General features: G+C 44.7%; 1 protein-coding gene and 1 long non-coding RNA gene across 3 annotated transcripts in view; one reads left to right on the top strand and one right to left on the bottom strand.

Annotated features, from left to right (window-relative positions):
* B4GALT2 (beta-1,4-galactosyltransferase 2) overlaps positions 1-20,081 on the bottom strand; it is a 175,233-nt gene that overhangs the window by 61,749 nt on the left and 93,403 nt on the right. The window lies entirely within an intron of this gene.
* LOC117346682 lies at positions 16,583-19,854 on the top strand. Its single transcript, XR_004536646.1, has 3 exons — positions 16,583-16,643; positions 17,734-17,790; positions 19,784-19,854. It is a non-coding gene; the product is annotated as an uncharacterized LOC117346682 (long non-coding RNA).

Genomic DNA, 20,081 nt, shown 5'->3' with positions numbered 1-20,081 from the left:
CTCCTTCAGGGTCTGGGCGCTCTCCAACTTTTCTGAAAACATCTGAAAACTTGGCTATTCTCAAAAATGTAATATTTACTCCCCTTTATTATACTAAGTCCCTTTAAACTTTCTCTATACTGTCCTGTATCCCTCATTGGATTTCCTACTCTATACCATTCCCTGTAAACCGTACTGAACTCTACGAGTGTGGAGATGATGCGGTATACAAACTTAAGGTTTAGTTTAGTTTCTGTCGATCATTTACATTTTTATTCGTAAATTTGGAATGAGCTTCCTTCTGCAGTCAGACCTCTCTCATTTACCAATTTTTCAGAAAGTGCTGAAAACCTACTTATTTCAGAAATTTCTGACTGATACCCTTGCTTCAAATTAATGACTATAAAAGCTACGGTCTTGTCCGTTTCCCTATATATTTTGTTAACCAAGCCGAGCCCTGTTGTAGGGATGAATCAGGATATAAAACCAAAGATTAGATTGGATTGGATATGTAGAGTTAGTAAAACTATAAACTGTTAGACCTGTGCTCAGAAATACAGAGATGGCAATGACACAATATTGGGGCCAAGAAGTCCCACCTTTTTAAAATTCTAATCACTGCATTCAAAATTTTTTATTTATGTCAAAAATATACAAACAGAATCACAAAGAAAGAACTGCAAAATAAAAAAAAACAGTTCATGAATTACATTATAAATCCGCAAGATCACTTCTTATCTACAATAACAGTGAAAACATTGGCTGGAGGTTGTAGAGGTTCCCCTTCCCCAACATGGACCATGTTTCACCAAAGCTTCTTCGGGGAGACCCCAAATTTAATTAAATATTTTAAAAAAGGAATTCCTTAAATCAATTTTTTAATCTTTCAAAAATTACAAAAACTAAGGGCCACCCCTTGAAGTTACATGGAAATACCTTTAAAACAAATAGGAGGGAAATAGTTTTACACTCAGTGGAACATAAGAACATAAGAATTGCCGCTGCTGGGTCAGACCAGTGGTCCATCATTCCCAGAAGTCCACTCCCACGGTGGCCCTTAGGTCAAAGACCAGTGCCATAGCTGAGTCTAGCCTTACCTGCGTACGTTCTGGTCTAGCAGGAACTTGTCTAACTTTGTCTTAAATCCCTGGAGGGTGTTTTTACCTTATAACAGCCTCCGGAAGAGCGTTCCAGTTTTCTACCACTCTCTGAGTGAAGAAGAACTTCCTTTGTTTGTACGGAATCTATCCCCTTTTAACTTTAATAATAATAATAATAACTTTATTCTTCTATACCACCACAATCTTGCGACTTCTAGGCGGTTTACGTTCAAGAGAGCTGGACATTCAGCGATTTACAATATGCAGATAGGCAGATGGAAGTACAGAGTACAGAGACTTTAAGAGCGAAATTACAAAATATACTGTTTGCTAAGAATTTCAGAGAGGACCTGTTAAAGAAAGGTTGCGAATTTCAAAAACAGCGAAAATTACAATATACAGTTTGTTTAGAATTTCAGAGGGGACATATTAGAAGAAAGGTTCCGAAATTACAAATACTGTTCGATTAGGATTTCAGAGGGCATATTGGGAAAGAGTGAACAACCTGTCTTTATCTACTAAGTCTATTCCCTTCAGTATCTTGAATGTTTTGATCATGTCCCCTCTCAGCAATGTTCTGCCGGTTAACAATGATTGAAAGATGCTACAAATTGAGTGGAATTAGCAAAGTTAAAAGCTAGTGATTAACGTCTCTAGGGATCAGTTATTGTGGAATGAGATTGTGCAGGTTAGTTGCCTAAATACTTCAGGAACAGGTATGTTTTTAGGCGTTTCCTAAATTCCCCATAAGTGGTAGACGTAAGCAATTGTACTAGATCTTTACCCCATAATGCTGCCTGATGTGAGAGGAGATGTTGATGTCTTTTAAATTTACATCCTCTAACCGGAAGGGAAACAAAATTCAAGTGTGAGCTTCTCTTATGTCTGTTGGCTGAGAAAGAGAAAAGGTCAGTTATGTATTTAGGGGCTAAACCGAATAGTACCTGTGCGTCCCAAGGTTTAGGAAAGGGTGCAAAAAAAAAAATCGAACTAGAAACTCAGCATGGATAACATCTGCGGTTAAAAAGGCGACAAGCGACAAGAAATCATCCTTCAAGAAATGGAAAAAGGATCCAACAAAGGAAAACCAGGAAGAGCACAAAAGACACCAGAAAGAATGTCATAGAGAGGTCAGGAAGGCAAAGAGAGAATATGAGGAAAGACTGGCAGGAGAAGCAAGAAACTTCAAACCCTTCTTCAGGTATGTGAAAGGGAAACAACCAGCCAGAGAGGAAGTGGGACCACTGGACGACGGAGACAGGAAAGGAGCGATAAAGGAGGAAAAAGAGATAGCTGAAAGGTTAAACAAATTCTTCTCGTCGGTCTTCACCAGAGAGGACACATCCAATATCCCAGAACCCGAGGTGATTATAAACGGAGAACACGACGAAAGGCTGGTACAACTAGAGGTAAGCAAAGAGGATGTCCTCAGACAGATAGACAGACTAAAGAGCGACAAATCACCAGGCCCGGACGGCATCCACCCAAGGGTACTAAAAGAACTGAGAAACGAAATAGCAGAGACACTTCGCCAAATATGTAACCTCTCCCTAAAAACTGGGGAGATCCCAGAGGACTGGAAAATAGCAAATGTCACGCCCATCTTTAAGAAGGGATCAAGGGGTGACCCGGGAAACTACAGGCCTGTGAGCTTGACCTCGGTTCCTGGAAAGATGATGGAAGCAATGGTAAAGGACACAATCTGCGAACACATAGAAAACAATGGACAACTGAAGGCGAGCCAGCATGGCTTCTGCAAGGGAAGGTCGTGCCTCACGAACTTGCTGTACTTCTTTGAGGGAATAAACAGTCAGATGGATAAGGGTGAATCCATAGACATCATTTACCTTGACTTCCAAAAAGCCTTCGACAAGGTACCTCACGAACGGCTACTTAAAAAACTGTGGAACCACGGGGTGCAAGGGGATATCTACCGATGGATCAAACACTGGCTGGCAGGCAGGAAACAGAGGGTTGGAGTAAAGGGCCATTACTCAGACTGGCAATGGGTCACGAGCGGAGTTCCACAGGGGTCAGTGCTGGGACCACTCCTGTTCAATATATTTATCAACGACCTGGAGACGGGGACGAAATGTGAGGTTATTAAATTTGCTGATGACACCAAACTCTGCAGCAGGGTTAGAAACACGGAAGACTGCGAAGACCTACAAAAGGACCTAACGAGACTGGAAGACTGGGCAAAAAAGTGGCAAATGAATTTTAACGTAGAGAAATGCAAGGTCATGCATGTAGGGAAAAAGAACCCGATGTTCAACTACAAAATGGGGGGAACACTGCTAGGGGTGAGTAACCTAGAAAGGGACCTGGGGGTGATGGTCGACTCATCACTGAAACCATCGGCGCAATGTGCGACAGCCTCAAAGAAAGCAAACAGAATGCTGGGCATCATCAAAAAGGGTATCACAACCCGGACGAAGGAAGTCATCATGCCGCTGTATCGCGCAATGGTGCGCCCGCACCTGGAGTACTGTGTTCAATACTCGAGGGAGTGCAGAGGAGGGCGACTAAGCTGATAAAAGGTATGGAAAATTTTCCATACGCTGACAGGTTAAAAATGCTGGGGCTGTTCTCCCTGGAGAAGAGGAGACTTAGAGGGGACATGATAGAAACCTTAAAAATCCTTAAGGGCATAGAGAGAGTAAATAAGGACAGATTCTTCAAACTGAGAGGAGCCACAAGCACTAGGGGTCACTCGGAGAAGTTGAAAGGGGACAGGTTTAGAACAAATGCTAGAAAATTCTTTTTTACGCAGAGGGTGGTAGACACATGGAACGCGCTTCCGGAGGAAGTGATAGGCCAGAACTCTGTACAGGGATTCAAGAAGGGTTTGGATAGGTTCCTGGAGGATAAACTGATAGAGGGGTACAGATAGAACTTGAGGTAGGTTATAGAAGTGGTCAGAAACCACTTCACAGGTCACAGACCTGATGGGCCACCGCGGGAGCGGACCGCTGGGCGAGATGGACCTCGGTCTGACCCAGTGGAGGCAACTTCTTATGTTCTTATGTACCTTAAAACAGAAACAACCAAACTTGAACTTCACACTTGCCTCCATCGGCAGCCAATGCAGAAGTCGGTAGGAAGGTGTAATACGGTCAAACTTCTTCAACCCAAAGATCAGTCTGATCACTGTATTTTGTACCAGTTGTAATCGCCGTATGTTCTTCAGGGAAATTGCCAAGTAGGCGATATTACAGTAATCAAGTTGACTCAATATGAGGGATTGTACCAGAATTCTGAATGATGACACATCAAAATATGCTCTAATGGACCAAAGCTTCCAGAGAGTGAAGAGACCCTTTCTGATTATGGAGTCCACCTGGTCTTTCATGGTTAGGCTCTGGTCCAGTGTTACACCCAGTACCTTCATAGTAGATTGAATAGGATAACTGAGGGGATAAGCAAACAATTGGACAAAGGTAACCCCATAGACATCATATATCTGGATTTCCAGAAAGTCTTCGACAAGGTACCCCATGAGCGCCTACTGAAGAAACTGTGGAGCCACAGGGTGGAAGGGGACGTGCACAGATGGATCAAAAATTGGCTGCCAGACAGGAAGCAGAGGATAGGAGTAAAGGGATACTACTCTGACTGGAAAGGGGCCACGAGTGGTGTCCCACAGGGGTTAGTGCTGGGACTGCTGCTGTTCAATATATTCATTAATGATCTGGAAACTCCTTGCCAAACTTCATTGGCTCCCAATAATCTCCAGAATCCATTTCAAATGTTCCTGCCTGGCTTTCAAGATCATTCACGGAATCCTGCCTCCTCTTATCCCACTGTCTTTCAACTCCTCCAGTCCCGACTCCTCCAGAACTGCCCAAAGGCTTAAACTAGCCTTCCCCTCTCCACGCGGCATCCACTATTCAGGCAAACTGGGAAAATCCCTTCTCTTCAAAATCACAGGTCTTTGGAACGACCTCACCACCCCGCTGCGGAACCTGAGCTCCCTTCAGTTATTCCGCAAACAACTGAAAACCTGGCTTTTCAGCAAATTGTAGCTCTATCCTTCCCCCCTTTCTCTCCCCCCTTCTACACATAAGTTCATGTAATCCTTTTTCTTCTTCTCTACCCACTATTTTAAGTTCTTGTAAACCGTGTCGAGCTCCATTCTCATGGAGATGATGCGGTATATAAACTTAAGGTTTAGATTAGATTAGATTAGATGAAGTGCGAAGTTATCAAATTCACGGATGACACAAAACTCTCCAGCAGGGTCAGAACTGTTGAGGAATGCTAAGAACTGCAGAGAGACTTGAACAAACTGAGTGAGTGGGCAAATAGATGGCAGATGAGCTTCAATGTAGAGAAATGTAAGGTCTTGCACATAGGGAAAGGGAACCCCATGTACAGCTATACGATGGGAGGGAGGGCACTGGGGGAAGGCAACCTAGAAAAAGACCTGGGGGTATTGGTGGATAAAACAATGAAGCCGGCGGCACAATGTGCAGCGGCCTCAAAGAAAGCAAACAGAATGTTGGGCATTATCAAAAAAGATATCACTACCAGAACGAAGGAAGTTATCCTGCCACTGTATTGAGCGATGGTGCGCCTGCATCTGGAGTACTGCGTCTAATACTGGTCGCCGTACCTTAAGAAGGATATGGCAATACTCGAGAGGGTACAGAGGAGTGCAACAAGGATGATAAAGGGCATGGAGAGCCTTTCATATGCCGAAAAGTTGGACAAGCTGGGGCTCTTTACCCTGGAAAAGTGGAGACTTAGAGGGGACATGATAGAGACTTTTAAAATTATGAAAGGCATAGAGAAGGTGGAGAGGGACAGATTCTTCAGACTAGCGGGGACAACAAAAACAAGAGGTCATCCAGAAAAATTGAGAGGAGACAGATTCAAAACGAATGCTAGGAAGTTCTTCTTCACTCAGAGGGTGGTGGACACCTGGAATGCACTTCCAGGAGAGGTGATAGGACAGAGTACAATATTGGGTTTCAAAAAGGGATTGGATGACTTCCTGAAAGAGAAGGGGATTGCAGGGTACAGATAGAGGGTTACTTACAGGATATTAAATAAATAGGGTATAAACGTTTTAGGTAAGGAGCACTTACAGGTCATGGATCTGGGGGGCCACTACAGGAGCGACTGCTGGGCGCGATGGACCCCCTGGTCTGACCCCGCAGGGGCAATGCTTATGTTCTTATATGTTAACTGAATTTATTGATGCGCAGTGATGTTTTGGTATCAAACGAGTGTGGCGATGCAACAAAAAAATTTTGTTTTTTTTCTGAGTTAAGTTTCAGTCTGAATTCTGTCATCCATTGCTCCATCAAATTTAGTACTTCTGTTGCTTTGGGAGTGACTTCCGAGAGAGAGTTAGTGAATGGGATAATGATCGTGAAGTCATCTGCGTAGCTAAATAATTTTATCCCCAGCTGGGACAATTGCGCACCTAATGAAGACATGTAGACATTGAAAAGCAATGGGGATAGTGGTGACCCTTGCGGCACGCCAGATGGATTGCTCCAGGTATCAGAAAGATCTTAATTAAAACATACTTGATAGGTGCGAGACATAAGGAAACCTCGAAACCAGTCTAGCACGCTTCTCTGATACCAATTGCATCTAATCATTGTTGCAGTTTCCCATGGTTTACTAAGTCAAACGCAGAGCTCATATCGAATTGAATGATCAGGGCGTTAAGTCCCTTACTGAACAGGAGGCGTAAGTTATCCAAGATAGCCGCAAGAACATAAGCAATGCCTCCCCTGGGTCAGACCTGAGGTCCATCGCGCCCAGCAGCCCGCTCATGCGGCAGCCCAACAGGTCCAGGACCTGTGTAGTAATCCTCTATCTATACCCTTCTATCCCCTTTTCCAGCAGGAAATTGTCCAATCCTTTCTTAAACCCCAGCACCGTACTCTGCCCTATTATGTCCTCTGAAAGCGTAACATTGGCTATCTTCCAATCCTCCAACTGTGGATGGTCTCACCCAGCACTTTCTTTCCGCTCCCTCCCTCTACTTCCGCAGCCTGCACCGTTCGACTGATTGCTGCCGTAAGGTACAGGGGCTCGAGATGAGGCAGATGAAGTGCGCTGACTTCAATTCTCTTTCCCCAGCTAATGAAGGAGAAAAAAAAATTTCTAATTACCAAAGCAATATTGGCTGCCACAATCAGCATTTTAGAAGGATCCATAGAATGTGATTTCCAGTTAAATCTAAAGTAATTACACAACATTAATGTCCCCTGCAATGAAAATGCAATTAAAACGGCTGCCTTTGGTACCAGCCCTGGGAGGCTGCCGTGGCTTCCAGCAGAACAATTTAGCTTTTAATGCGAGTGAGGAAGAGCAGACCATCTCCCTCAGAGGCCAAGCAACCCAGGACAGGAGGACAATGGTAGAAAATTCTTCTTTACGGAGAGGGTGATTGATATGTGGAATGCGCTCCTGAGGGAGGTGGTGGAGAGGAAAATGGTGATGGAGTTCAAACAAGTATGGGATGAACACAGAGGATCTCTAATCTGAAAATAATGGGTATATATTGAAGGAACCAAGGCCAGCACTGGGCAGACTTGCACAGCCTATGTCCCGTATATGGACATTCAGTTGAGGACGGGCTGGGGAGGGTTTCGATGGCTGGGATGGTTAAGATGGGTTGGAGTGAGTTTTGATGGGAGACTCCAGTAGATGGAACCTAAGCACAGTACCGGGAAGAGCTCTGGATTTCTGGCCCAGAAATATCTATGAAAAAGGACCATTTAAATTAAATTAATTTATTTATATAGAGTGTACGGTTGGGCAGACTGGATGGACCATTCGGGTCTTTATCTGCCATCATTTACTATGTAATGGGGCAGAATTCCCTGGAATATCTCCATTTAAGAAGAAGCCTGTTTTAGGAACTAGTTTGACTGATTGCACGTTAATGGAGACTCAGAAAGGACGGAGGAGACTCAGAAGTATTTCTTCACAGAATTGGGGACAAGGGAGTGTGTGTGCATGCATGAAATATATCCCCAGTGGGGAGACAAACCTTGGTGTGTACAGCAGTGAAGCTGTCATTTATCACACTGCTCCTGGATATCTAGATTTGGTAATGAAACACAAGATGACAATAGGAAGAAGGAATGAAGGTGTTTGATATTCAAAGTAATTTAAACAGCGGAAATTGATCCTGTTGGCGGCAAACAAAAATGCAGACTGCTGCCAGATGAATATCTACCCCAAAGTGTTTAAATCTCTGTAAGATTAAAAATGGGGGAAGACACCCCCTCCCAAGACAACCAATCCGGAACAACTCTAGCGAGATCAGCTTGTGCTGAGAAACGCATGGTTTTAGGGAGCATCTCTCACTACAAAGAAATCAGATAATTATTATAATGATAATAATTAATTTTGCTATTACAGCTCTCTAATCCATGGTGCTTTCCAAACCCTAGAAACAGTGGCAGTGCAGGAATTCAGTGACTCGGTCTGAGCAGGCTAAGTTTTAGAAGAAAGAGCAGTTAAAAATCAGACTTTCTAGGACACAGAGGAAAAAGCGTTCTGATGGACTTGTAAAGCTATTTAATAGCCTAGGCTACTTTGCATATATCTAACAGTGAGAAATGGAGAGGAATGGGCCTGGTGAGCAGGCAGTTCAGAGCTGATATATTCTTTATCCTGCCTGTCCTTCATTATTTTCTGATTAGAGATCTTCTATGTTCATCCCACGCTTGTTTGAACTCTGTCACCATTTTCTTCTCCATCACCTCCCTTGGAAGCGCATTTCAACCACCCTCTCCATAAAGACGAATTTCCTAACATTACTCTTAAATCTATTACCCCTCAACCTCAAATTAAGTCCTCTGATTTTACCATTTTCCTTTCTCTGGAAAAAATTTTGTTCTACGCTAATACCTTTCAAGTATTTGAATATCTGAATCATATCTCCCCTGTCCCTTCTTTCCTCTAGGGAATACATATTCATTGCTTCCAGTCTTTCCTCATACGTCTTCTGGCGCAAACTTCCTACCATTTTAATTGCCTTTCTCTGGGCTGCTTCGAGTCTTCTTATGTCTTTTGCCAGATACAGTCTTCAAAATACTCAATACCTTCTTTCTTTTACTGGTTACGCCTCTCTCTATACAGCCTAGCATACTTCTGGCAACAGCCACCACCTTGTCACACTGTTTCTTTGCCTTTAGATCTTCAGACACTATCACCCCAAGGTCCCTCTCCCCATCCGTGCATATCAGCCTCTCACCTCCCGCACATACAGCTCCTTCCTTTTTCTAATCCCTAAATGCATTACTCTGCACTTCTTTGCATTGAATTTTAGTTGCCAGATATTAGATCATTCCTCTAACTTTTGCAGATCCTTTTTCATGTTTTCCATTCCCTCCTTGGTGTCTACTCTGTTACAAATCTTGATTATCATCCACAAAAAGGCAAACCTTTTCTGTCTTCTAACCCTTCAGCGATGTCGCTCACAAACATATTGAACAGGATCGGCCCCAGCACTGATCCTTGAGGTTCTCCACTACTCACCTTTCCTTCCTCCGAGCGACTACCATTAACTACAATCCTCTGGTGTCTGTCCGTCTACCAGTTTCTAATTCAGTTCACCACTTTGGGTCCTAACTTCAGTCTGACAAGTATGTTCAAGAGCCTCCTATGAGGAACCATGTCAAAGGCTTTGCTGAAATCTAAGTAAATTACATGTAGCATATGCACTTGATCCAATTCTCTGGTCACCCAATCAAAAAATTCAATCAGATTTGTTTGGCATGATTTACCTTTAGTAAAATGATACCAAATACCACTTCTAGAGAGTATGTAACCAAAATTAATTCTATAATGGTTATAACTACTCAGGAAAAGGCCTCAGAATAGGAGCTTACGCAAAGTCCTATCATGGACTGAAACTTCAGCGTAACTGCTCCTTGCTCCAATCACTGGCCCAAAAAACCTGAGGATATATTCTATATAGTTTACTTCAAGTTTGAATAAATATAATTTTTTACTTTTTTAAAACTTTTTTTAAGACCTTTATGTAAACTATAACCTATTGGTAAACTATAGGTACATCTCTCTATTAGTTTGCAAAGGAATTTGACAACTAAGTACTTATCTTGAACGTTGTCATAGTTAATTCAAATGTTGCCTGTAAGTTGCCAAAAGTTGCCGACGTGGCCAGCGTTTCGTGGACATATCACTCGGTCCACTGCTTCAGGGCCATAGGCAAAAGCATGCAGGCATAGTTCCGTTGGAAGCTGCCAAAAGCTTACAAACTTTTATGAATAGGAACCACATCCGGTCTACTCCAATCCCCAGGAACCACTCCCGTCTCCAAAGATTTGTTGAACAAATCTTTAATAGGACCCGCCAGAACCTCTCTGAGCTCCCTCAATACCCTGGGATGGATCCATCCAGCCCCATTGCTTTATCCACCTTCAATTTTTCAAGTTGTTCATAAACATTTTCTTCCATGAATGGTACGATATCTACTCTATTCTTGTGTGTAACTTTGCCAGACAATCTTGTTCCTTCTCCAGGATCTTCTTCCATGAACACAGAACAGAAGTATTTGTTTAGCATGTTTGCTTTTTTTCTCATCACTCTCCAAATAGCGATACATATCATCTTTTAGTCTCACAATTCCATTTTTCATCTTCTTCCTTTCACTAATATAGCTGAAAAAATGTTTGTCTCCCTTTTTTACATTTCTAGCCATTTGCTCTTCTGCTTGTGCCTTCACCAGACGTATCTCTCTCTTAGCTTCTTTCAGTTTCACCCTGTAGTCCTTTCTGGACTCCTCTTGAGTTTTTTTTATATTTCACAAATGCCAAATCTTTTACCGGGCAAGATGGTGGAAGCACTGATAAAAAACAGCATCAGTGAGCACATAGATAGAAATAGGTTACTGAAAACGATCCATCACAGCTTCTGCAAAGGAAGATCGTGTCACTTCTTTGAAGAGTTAAACAGACAGATGGACAGAGGAGATCCCATAGACATCATTTATCTTGACTTCCAAAAAGCCTTTGACAAGGTACCCCATGAGCGGCTTCTTAGGAAGCTGTGGAACCACGGGGTGGAAGGCGATGTACACAGATGGGTTAAGCACTGGTTGGCAGGCAGGAAGCAGAGGGTGGGAGTGAAGGGCCACTACTCAGACTGGAGAGAGGTCACGAGCGGTGTTCCGCAGGGGTCAGTACTCGGACCGCTGCTGTTCAATGTGTTTATTAATGACCTAGAAACAGGGATGAAGTGTGAAGTTATAAAATTTGCGGATGACACTAAACTCTGTAGCAGGGTTAGAACAGTAGAGGAATGCGAAGAATTACAAAGGGACCTGAACAAGCTGGAGGAGTGGACAAATAAATGGCAGATGAGCTTCAATGTGGAGAAATGCAAGGTCATGTATGTAGGGAAAAGGAACCCGAGGTTCAGCTACAAAATGGGAGGGTTAGTACTGGGGGAAAATAACCTTGAAAAGGAATTGGGAGTGCTGGTGGACACCACAATGAAGCCAACGGCACAATGCGCAGCGGCCTCAAGGAAAGCAAACAGAATGTTGGGTATTATGAAGAAGGGCATTACAACCAGAACGAAGGAAGTTATCTTGCTGCTGTATCGAGCGATGGTGCGCCCGCATCTGGAGTACTGTGTCCAGTACTGGTCACCGTATCTGAAGAAGGATATGGCGATACTTGAGAGGGTCCAGAGAGGAGCTACACGTATGATAAAGGGTATGGAAAACCTTTCATATGCAGACAGGCTAGAGAAACTGGGAGAAGCGGAGACTCAGAGGAGACTTGATAGAGACATATAAGATCATGAAGGGCATTGAGAATGTGGAGAGGGACAGATTCTTCAGCCTAAGGGGAACTACAAGAACAAGAAGGCACTCGGAGAAACTAAAAGGGAACAGGTTTAGAACCAATGCTAGGAAGTACTTCTTCACTCAGAGGGTGGTGGATACCTGAAATGCGCTTCCGGAGGGTGTGATAGGACAGCGAACTTTACATGGTTTGAAAGAAAAAGTTATCAAAGGATATAGCTAGGGAAGATATAGGATAAAGAAAGGGTACAGTTAGAAGGATATAGATAAGGGATAAAAGGGATTGAAGGATATAAAGGATCACTTGCAGGTCATGGACCTGATGGGCTGCCGCGGGAGCGGACTGCTGGGTGCGATGGACCTATGGTCTGACCAAGCGGAGGCAAATTCTTATGTTCTTATTTTCTCCGCCACTAGTTTAGAGAAGCATATCAGTTTCCTTTTTCTCTTGTTTTTATTTATTTTTCTCACGTAAAGGTCAGTGACCATTTTTATTTCTCCTTTCAGCTTAGACCAGTTTTTCCACTTCCCTTATGCCCTCCCATCCTAACACCTCTTTCATCAGGTACGCTCCCATTTAACTACAGTCCGTACGTTTAAAATCTAGGACTTTGAGTTTTGTGTGGCCGCCCTTCACTTTAACTGTTATATCAAACCAGATGATCGCTATTTCCCAGGTGGGCACCCATTCGAACATTAGAGATACTCTCCCCATTTGTGAGGACCAGATCTAGTATCGCTTTTTCCCTTGTGGGTTCCATCACCATTTGTCTGAGCAGAGTCTCTTGAAAGGCATCCACAATCTCCCTATTTCTTTCTGATTCCACAAATGGAACTTTCCAGTCTGCATTCGGCAGAATGAAATCACCCAACAGCAGCACCTTCTCTTTCTTTCCAAACTTTTGGATATCTGTAATCAGATCTTTATCAATTTGCTGCTAAGAACATAAGAATATAAGAATAACCTTACTGGGTCAAACCAATGGTCCATTAAGCCCAGTAGACCATTCTCACGGTGGCCAATCCAGGTCACCAGTATCTGGCCAAAATCCAAAGAGTAGCAACATTCCACGCTACCGATCCAGGGCAAGCAGAGGCTTCCCCCATGTCTTTCTCAATAACAAACTATAGACTTTTCCTCCAGGAAACTGTCCAAACCTTTCTTAAAACCAGCTACGCTATCCAGTGGCGTACCAAGGGGGGGGGGTCCACCCCGGGTGCAACCTTAGGGGGCCCGGTCCCTATTGCGCTTCCTCCCTCCTTACTGCCGCCCTTCTTACTTAAGGTGACCGACCGACCCGTTGTCCCGACCCACCGCTTCGGGATGCCGAAATGTCCCGTTTTCAGGGACAGCATCCCGAAGCTGTGCGAGGGGATTGCTTCCCCTCCCGCGCTAAAGCCTGCCTCCCTCCTTCCTTCCCTACAACGCCAAAATGGTCAGGGGGGGCCGTCAGGTCCGGAATCACCCTCCCTATTCTCAGGGCGGCATTAGGTGATGGCAATGGGGCTCCGCGATCCAGGCAGCTCTCTTAGCTGCCATCAGCCCTGCCTTCGGCTGCGCCGGTAAAGTTAAACTGCACGGTAAAAGCAAAGAGAGATGCCGCGGGACTTTTCCACTTGCCTGCATCACTCGAAGTTCTGCCGCTCTCATCCCGCCCCCTCTGAAGTGACTTCCTGTTTTTGAGGGGCGGGATCGAGAGCGGCAGTACTTTGAGCGATGCAGGCAAGTGGAAAAGTCCCGCGGCGTCTCTCTTTGCTTTTACCATCCAGTTTAGCTTTACTGGCGCAGCCAAAGGCAGGGCTGATGGCAGCAAAGAGAACTGCCTGGATCGTGGGGCCCCCTTGCCATCCTCTAATGCTGGCCATGAGAATAGGGAAGGTGATTCCGGACCTGGCGGCCCCCCTGACCATTCGGCGCTGTAGTGAGGGAAGGAGGGAGGCAGGTCTTCGCATGGGAGGAGAAGCGATCGCCCGTTACCGGCAGAGCCGAAGGCAGGCCTGAAGGTAGCTAAGAATCGCCTCCAGTCTTGCAGCAGCATTGGAACACTCTGAGGGACTTCTATACTATTAAGGCCTATTAAGTGGGGAAAAGAGGGGAGGTACTGAAATAGGATGTGGGAAGATGGTGGGTTGGCTGGCTCAGGAATCTAAATCTAAATCTAAACCTTAGGTTTGTATACCGCATCATCTCTACATTCGTAAAGCTCGACACGGTTAACAAGAGTTAGGGTAGAAAGGAACTCCAGTGGAGGGAAGAGGCAAAATGAAGAGAAAATTTAGAAGACTAGAATAACCAGAGAGGGAGGAGGAGTTACAGTTTTGAGAATAACCAGGTTTTCAGATGTTTACGGAAGAGTTGGAGGGAGCTCAGATTCCTAAGAGGGGAGGTAAGGTAAGGAAAGGGAAGAAAGCTGGTAAATCAGATAAGGAAGAAAAAAAGGAACACAGGAAGATGCTGGACATGGAGGTTGTAGGGTGAAGGGAAAAAACAGACATGATGTGAGTAGAAAGACAGGTGGGAGATGCTGGACATGGGGTGGATGCAATAAGAAGAAAAAGGAGGTTCTGGATATTGGAGTAGTAGGTAGATAGGGGGCATGCTGACACAGAAGGAGGGAGAAGTAAAAGGGAGAGGAACAAGAAATGCCAAGTCCATGGGAGGGAGGGAAGGAAAGGAAAGGAGATATCAGACCATGAAGGGGGAGGGAGAGATGCCAGGGCATGGGGGGGGAGAAGGAGACAGATGCCAGACCATGGGAAAGGAAGGAAGGAGTGAGGGAGAGAAAGGAAGGAGAGGAGATGCCAGATAATGGAGGGGAAGGGGGAGTTGGAAGGAGAGGAGAAATATGCCAGGGCATGGGGGAGAAAAAGGAAACAAATGCCAGACCAGAGGGAGAAGAGGTGCCAGAGCATGGAGAGAAAGAGATGCCAGGGCATGGGGGAGGGAAGGAGATAGAGATGCCAGACCATGGGGTGGAGTGGGAAGGAAGGAAAGGAGAAAAGAGAGATTCCAGAGCATAGGGAGACAGAAAAATGGAGAGTGGGGTGAGGCTGAAATGAATCATGTACAAAGGAGACAGTTTATGGAAGGAGCATAGAAAGAGGAAAGATACCATATGGAAGAGAGAGTGGACAGGGACACTGGATGGAAAGGGCAGAGAATGGAAGGGGCGAGACAGAGGGTGAACAGTAGATGGAAGGGGTAGAGAGAGGGGGACAGACACTGAATGGAAGTGTGGGGGAGAGGAGGGACAGACGCTGAATAGAAGTGGGGGGAGAGGAGGGATAGACACTGAATGAAAGTGTGGGGGAGAGGGGCAGACTGAATGGAAGTGGAGGGAGAGGTGGAGAAGATGCTGGAAGGAAGTGGGGAGGAGAAAGAAAAAAGGAACATGCTGGATTGAGGGAAGAGGATAGAGTTAGGAAGGGTTGAGGGAAAGAGGTGGCGAGCTGTAGGTAGACAGTAAAAAAGGAAATTGATGAGAGGGTAATAAGAACGTAACCTAGAGGGATGCAGAAAATAAATTGAAAAGGAAAATGAGGGAAGAAAGGGATTGCAGAAGAGAGGTGTGGGAGAGGGAAGGAGAGGAGAAAGATGCCAGACCAATGGGGGTGGAAGGAGAGATGGAAGGGGGAGCCATACATAAGAAACGCCTTCACCGGATCAGACCTAGGTCCATCTTGTCCGGTGATCCGCACACGCGGAGGCCCAGTTAGGTGCTCCTTGTTGGAGACCCGGGTTTCCCGTATCCCCGGATATGATTTGCAAGAAGGTGTGCATCCAACTTGCGCTTGAAACCCTGAACACTAGTCTCCGCCACAAGCTCCTCTGGGAGAGCATTCCAAGCGCTCACCACTCGCTGTGTGAAAAAGAACTTCCTGACATTTGTCCTGAACCTGCTGCCACACAGTTTCAGGCTATGACCTCTTGTCCGTGTCACGTCTGAAAATGTCAGTAATGCTTCTTCCTGGTCTATTATGTCAAATCCTTTTAATATTTTAAAAGTCTCTATCAAATCCCCTCTCAATCTTCTCTCTTCGAGGGTGAACAGTCCCAGTTTTCTGAGGTGTTCCTGGTAGCTCAAATTCTCCATACCTTTGACTAGTTTTGTGTCTCGCCTCTGCACCCTCTCCAGCAGAGTTATATCTTTCTTGAGGTATGGAGATCAGTACTGGACACAGTATTCTAAGTGTGGTCTGACCATTGCTCTGTAAAGTGGCATTATGACGTCCTCCGACCTACTCGTAATCCCCTTTTTAATCATGCCCAACATCCTGTTTGCTTTCTTTGCTGCCGCCGCACATTGAGCCGATGGTTTTAGGGTTCTGTCTATCAGGACCCCCAAGTCCCTTTCTTGTTCGCATTCGGTTAATGTCACTCCCAATAATCTATATTCATGTTCTTTGTTCTTCTTTCCCAGATGCATCACCTTGCATTTGTCTTTATTGAAATTCATTTGCCACTTTATCGCCCATTTTTCCAGCTGATTCAGATCCTTCTGAAGATCCTCGCAGTCCCTTGGAGAGCCAACCCCCCGACATAACTTTGTATCATCTGCAAACTTGATTATATTGCATGTCGTTCCCTCCTCTAGGTCATTTATAAAAATATTGAACAAGATGGGCCCAAGAACCGAGCCCTGGAAGGGGCTTAGAAGGAGAGAAGATGCCATATAGGGGCAGAGAGATGGCAGACAGTGGATGGAAGGAAGAGAGTAACAAGAAGATGAGGAAAGCAGAAACCAGAGAAGACAAAGGTAGAACAAAAATTTTCTATTTATTTATTGCTTTAGGAGACATGTATCACTGTTTCTGTAGTGTTGCATTGTATCCAGAGTCCAGCTTCTTGCTGGTTCAATTTAACCTTTGTCTATGTATTTCTATTTTATCCCCCCTTTTACAAGGCTGTGGAGTGTTTTTTAGCGCCAGCCGTGGTGGTAGCAGCTCTGATGCTCAGAATTCCATGAGTGTCAGAGCTGTTACTACCGTGGCTAAAATCCACACTTCAGTTTTGTAAAAGGGGGAGGGGTTAGTTTGTGATGACATATTCCATACTAGGCGAAGGTGTTTTCTGTGATCTGTGTGTTCAAAAGACATGGTTTTCTGTTAGGATTGACGGTGTAGGATTGATCTGTGCTGGTCTGGCTTGTTTAGTTTTCAATGGGTGTATTGATGTACTGCTCACTGCAATATGTAAGATGCTGCCTTTTCCTAGGTACTCATGTGTGACGTGTGGCTTGTTACTAAAAATCATGTTTTTCGTACAGATGGGGGGGGGTGCCAAAAAATGATGGGCCCCGGGTGTCACATATGCTAGGTACGCCACTGACGCTATCTACTCTTACCACAACCTCTGGCAATGCGTTCCAGAACTTTGCTAATAATGGTTACTGCGGATGAGCAGACTGGATAGGCCATTTGGACTTTATCTGCCATCATGTTTCTATGTTTCATTAACCCCACCACCATGCTGGAGAAGGAAAATTCAGTCACAGGCTCCGAGGAGGCACTTGCCAAACAGAGCAAGAAGCCGATGGCTGTGCTAGGTGAAAGCCTTACTTCAGATGCAGTAGGTCCCGAGGGGACACCTCTGTGAGAAACTGCAAGGCAGCTTTCCATTTAACTAATTACACTTTCACTAACCTTTCCATTCTCTGAGACATTGCATGAGAGGAGTAATTGAAATTGAAGAAATGAAATGCCATTAGCGGGCTCCTGGATGCTACCGCTACCCTTGAAATGAGAAATTCCAGTGCTTAATAAGTGCAATTGTGTTTATTGAGAAAAGCCACAGCGACAGGAAGCTGTAAAATCATCTTCAACTAGGTATCATTTTTTTTTTTTCAGTGTCCTCAAGATTCAAGATTTTACCCCCTGGTGTCAGTGATGACTCCAATGACATACGTGAGTATCAGCCCTCTGGAATGAGAACATTTTCCTTCTAATTACTGTTTGTGCATCTCTGACATTCGGCCAGTAATTCTCTTTCGAGCAGAGACTGTTCTCTTCTTTGTGACTCTGTGCAGCGCTGCGTGCGTCTGGTCGCGCTATAGAAATAATTCATAGTAGTAGTAAAGGAACCCATCTATTTAGAGTCTTTTCTTCATAGAATATGAAAGGAACAGGTCAAATATGTTTCTAATTTTAGGTATGAGCACTTACTACTACTTATTTCTATATGTATCGCTGTACATTAAACAGGCAATTAGACAATCCCTGCTCCACAGAGCTTACAATCTAATCAGAACAGACAGATGGGGGTGCAGAGTTCCTTATACCAGCCATATAGCCAGTGTAAATACTCAAGATAAGATGCCAATCCTATTATTCATACAGTAACTAACTTAACTTGTTATTTATATACCACCTACAAAGGTTGTCTAAGCAGTTTACAATCGGGTACACAAGCATTTGTCCTCTCTGTCCCGGTGGGCTCACAATCTATCTAATGTTCCTGGGGTAATGGGGGGGATTAAGTGACTTGCCCAGGGTCATAAGGAGCAGCGTGGGGTTTGAACCCACAACCTCAGGGTGCTGAGGCTGTAGCTTTAACCACTGCGCCACTCTAGAAATCAAAATGTAGTGAAAGTGAGCCAAGTATAGGACAATGAAGCCATTGTGACATCACTGATGAGGTTGGCTCTTATTTGTGGAATGAGGTATTATGATGTCACAATACCAGCTCTGGTTATCAGAGGCTGAAATTTGTCACACTATTTATTTATTTCATTTTCTCTACTGTTCTCCCAGGGGAGCTCAGAATGGTTTACATGAATTTATTCAGGTACTCAAGCATTTTCCCTATCTGTCCTGGTGGGCTCACAATCTATCTAAAGCACCTGGGGCAATGGAGCATTGAGTGACTTGCCCAGGGTCACAAGGAGCAGCGTGGGATCTGAACTCACAACCTCAGGGTGCTGAGGCTGTAGCTTCAACCACTGCATCATATGTGGAACTGTGCACCCCAGCTATGCTCTGTCCATGTGAACCCCCATCTGCATTGTACTTCCTGGTGTCTGCTTACAGAATAGCACCGAGCCACATCAAGAACCCCTGGCCTGAGGTGACCAATAGCTCCAGGCAGTGGCGTAGCAAGGGTGAGAGATGCTCGGGGGCTATGGCGCCCCTCCCCCGCCCTCTTCTCTCCATCCTCACCACCACATTCTCCTTCCACGCCCGCCACATCCACACTGCTTCCCTTCCCCCGCACCTCTGGAACGTTCCGGGCGCGAGCAGCAATCCCCCAACTTGCTGTCGCGCCAGCGTTGGTTCTTCCTCTGACTCACTTCCTAGGCACGGGTCCAGGCGCAGCGGCAGGTTGGAGGGTTGCTGCTCGCGCCTGGAACATTGTTGTAAAAGTAAGAGGAAAAGAAGGCCACTTTGGTTCTCAAAAGTAGCAGATTTCACAAACTACAAAAGATCGCAGAAAAAGAAAGCAAGCAAAAATATCTGGAAAAGTTAAGAGAGGCTGGTCAAGAAGTCAGGAAAGCAAAGATACAAATGGAAGAAAAATAGCACACAAGGTAAAACGGGGAAACAAGACATTTTTTAGATATATCAGTAATAGGAAGAAGTGCAAAAGTGGCATTGTGAGACTCAAAAAGTGATGGTGATGAATATGTAGAAGCTGATAAAGAAAAGGCTGAATTGCTTAACAAATATTTCTGTTTTGTGTTCACGGCTGAAGTGCTGGGAGCAGGGCCACAGAAGACATACACAGATAGGGACTGAAGAGTGATAGACCCTGATTGATTTTCAGAGGGTTGTGTTACTGAGGAGTTAGCTAAATTAAAGGTAGACAAAGCAATGGGGCCGGATGGTGTACATCCGAGGGTGCTGAAGGAACTTAGGGAAGTTCTGGTGGCTCTGCTGACTGACCTTTTCAATGCTTCTCTAGAGTTGGGAGTGGAACTGGAGGACTGGTGAAGAGGTGGATGTGGTCTCTCTACACAAAAGTGACTTCTGTGGTAAGCAAATTACCGTATTTGCCGGCGTATAAGACGACCCCCCAACTTTTACAGTTAAAATATAGAGTTTGTTATATACTCGCCATATAAGACTACCCCTTCTTCCGCACACCTTCTGCACAACAAATAAAACTTAAAAGAACATCAGAATTTATTTCAACAATTTTAATTAATTCACTAAAGCTGAATAGAACAATAAACCCATGGGAGCTGCCATGCTATTTGTTT

The sequence above is a fragment of the Geotrypetes seraphini genome, chromosome 12 (assembly GCF_902459505.1).
Source record: "Geotrypetes seraphini chromosome 12, aGeoSer1.1, whole genome shotgun sequence".
Classification (NCBI taxonomy): domain Eukaryota; kingdom Metazoa; phylum Chordata; class Amphibia; order Gymnophiona; family Dermophiidae; genus Geotrypetes; species Geotrypetes seraphini.
Note: the sequence above shows the minus strand (reverse complement) of the source record. Positions and strands in the feature narration are given on the sequence as shown.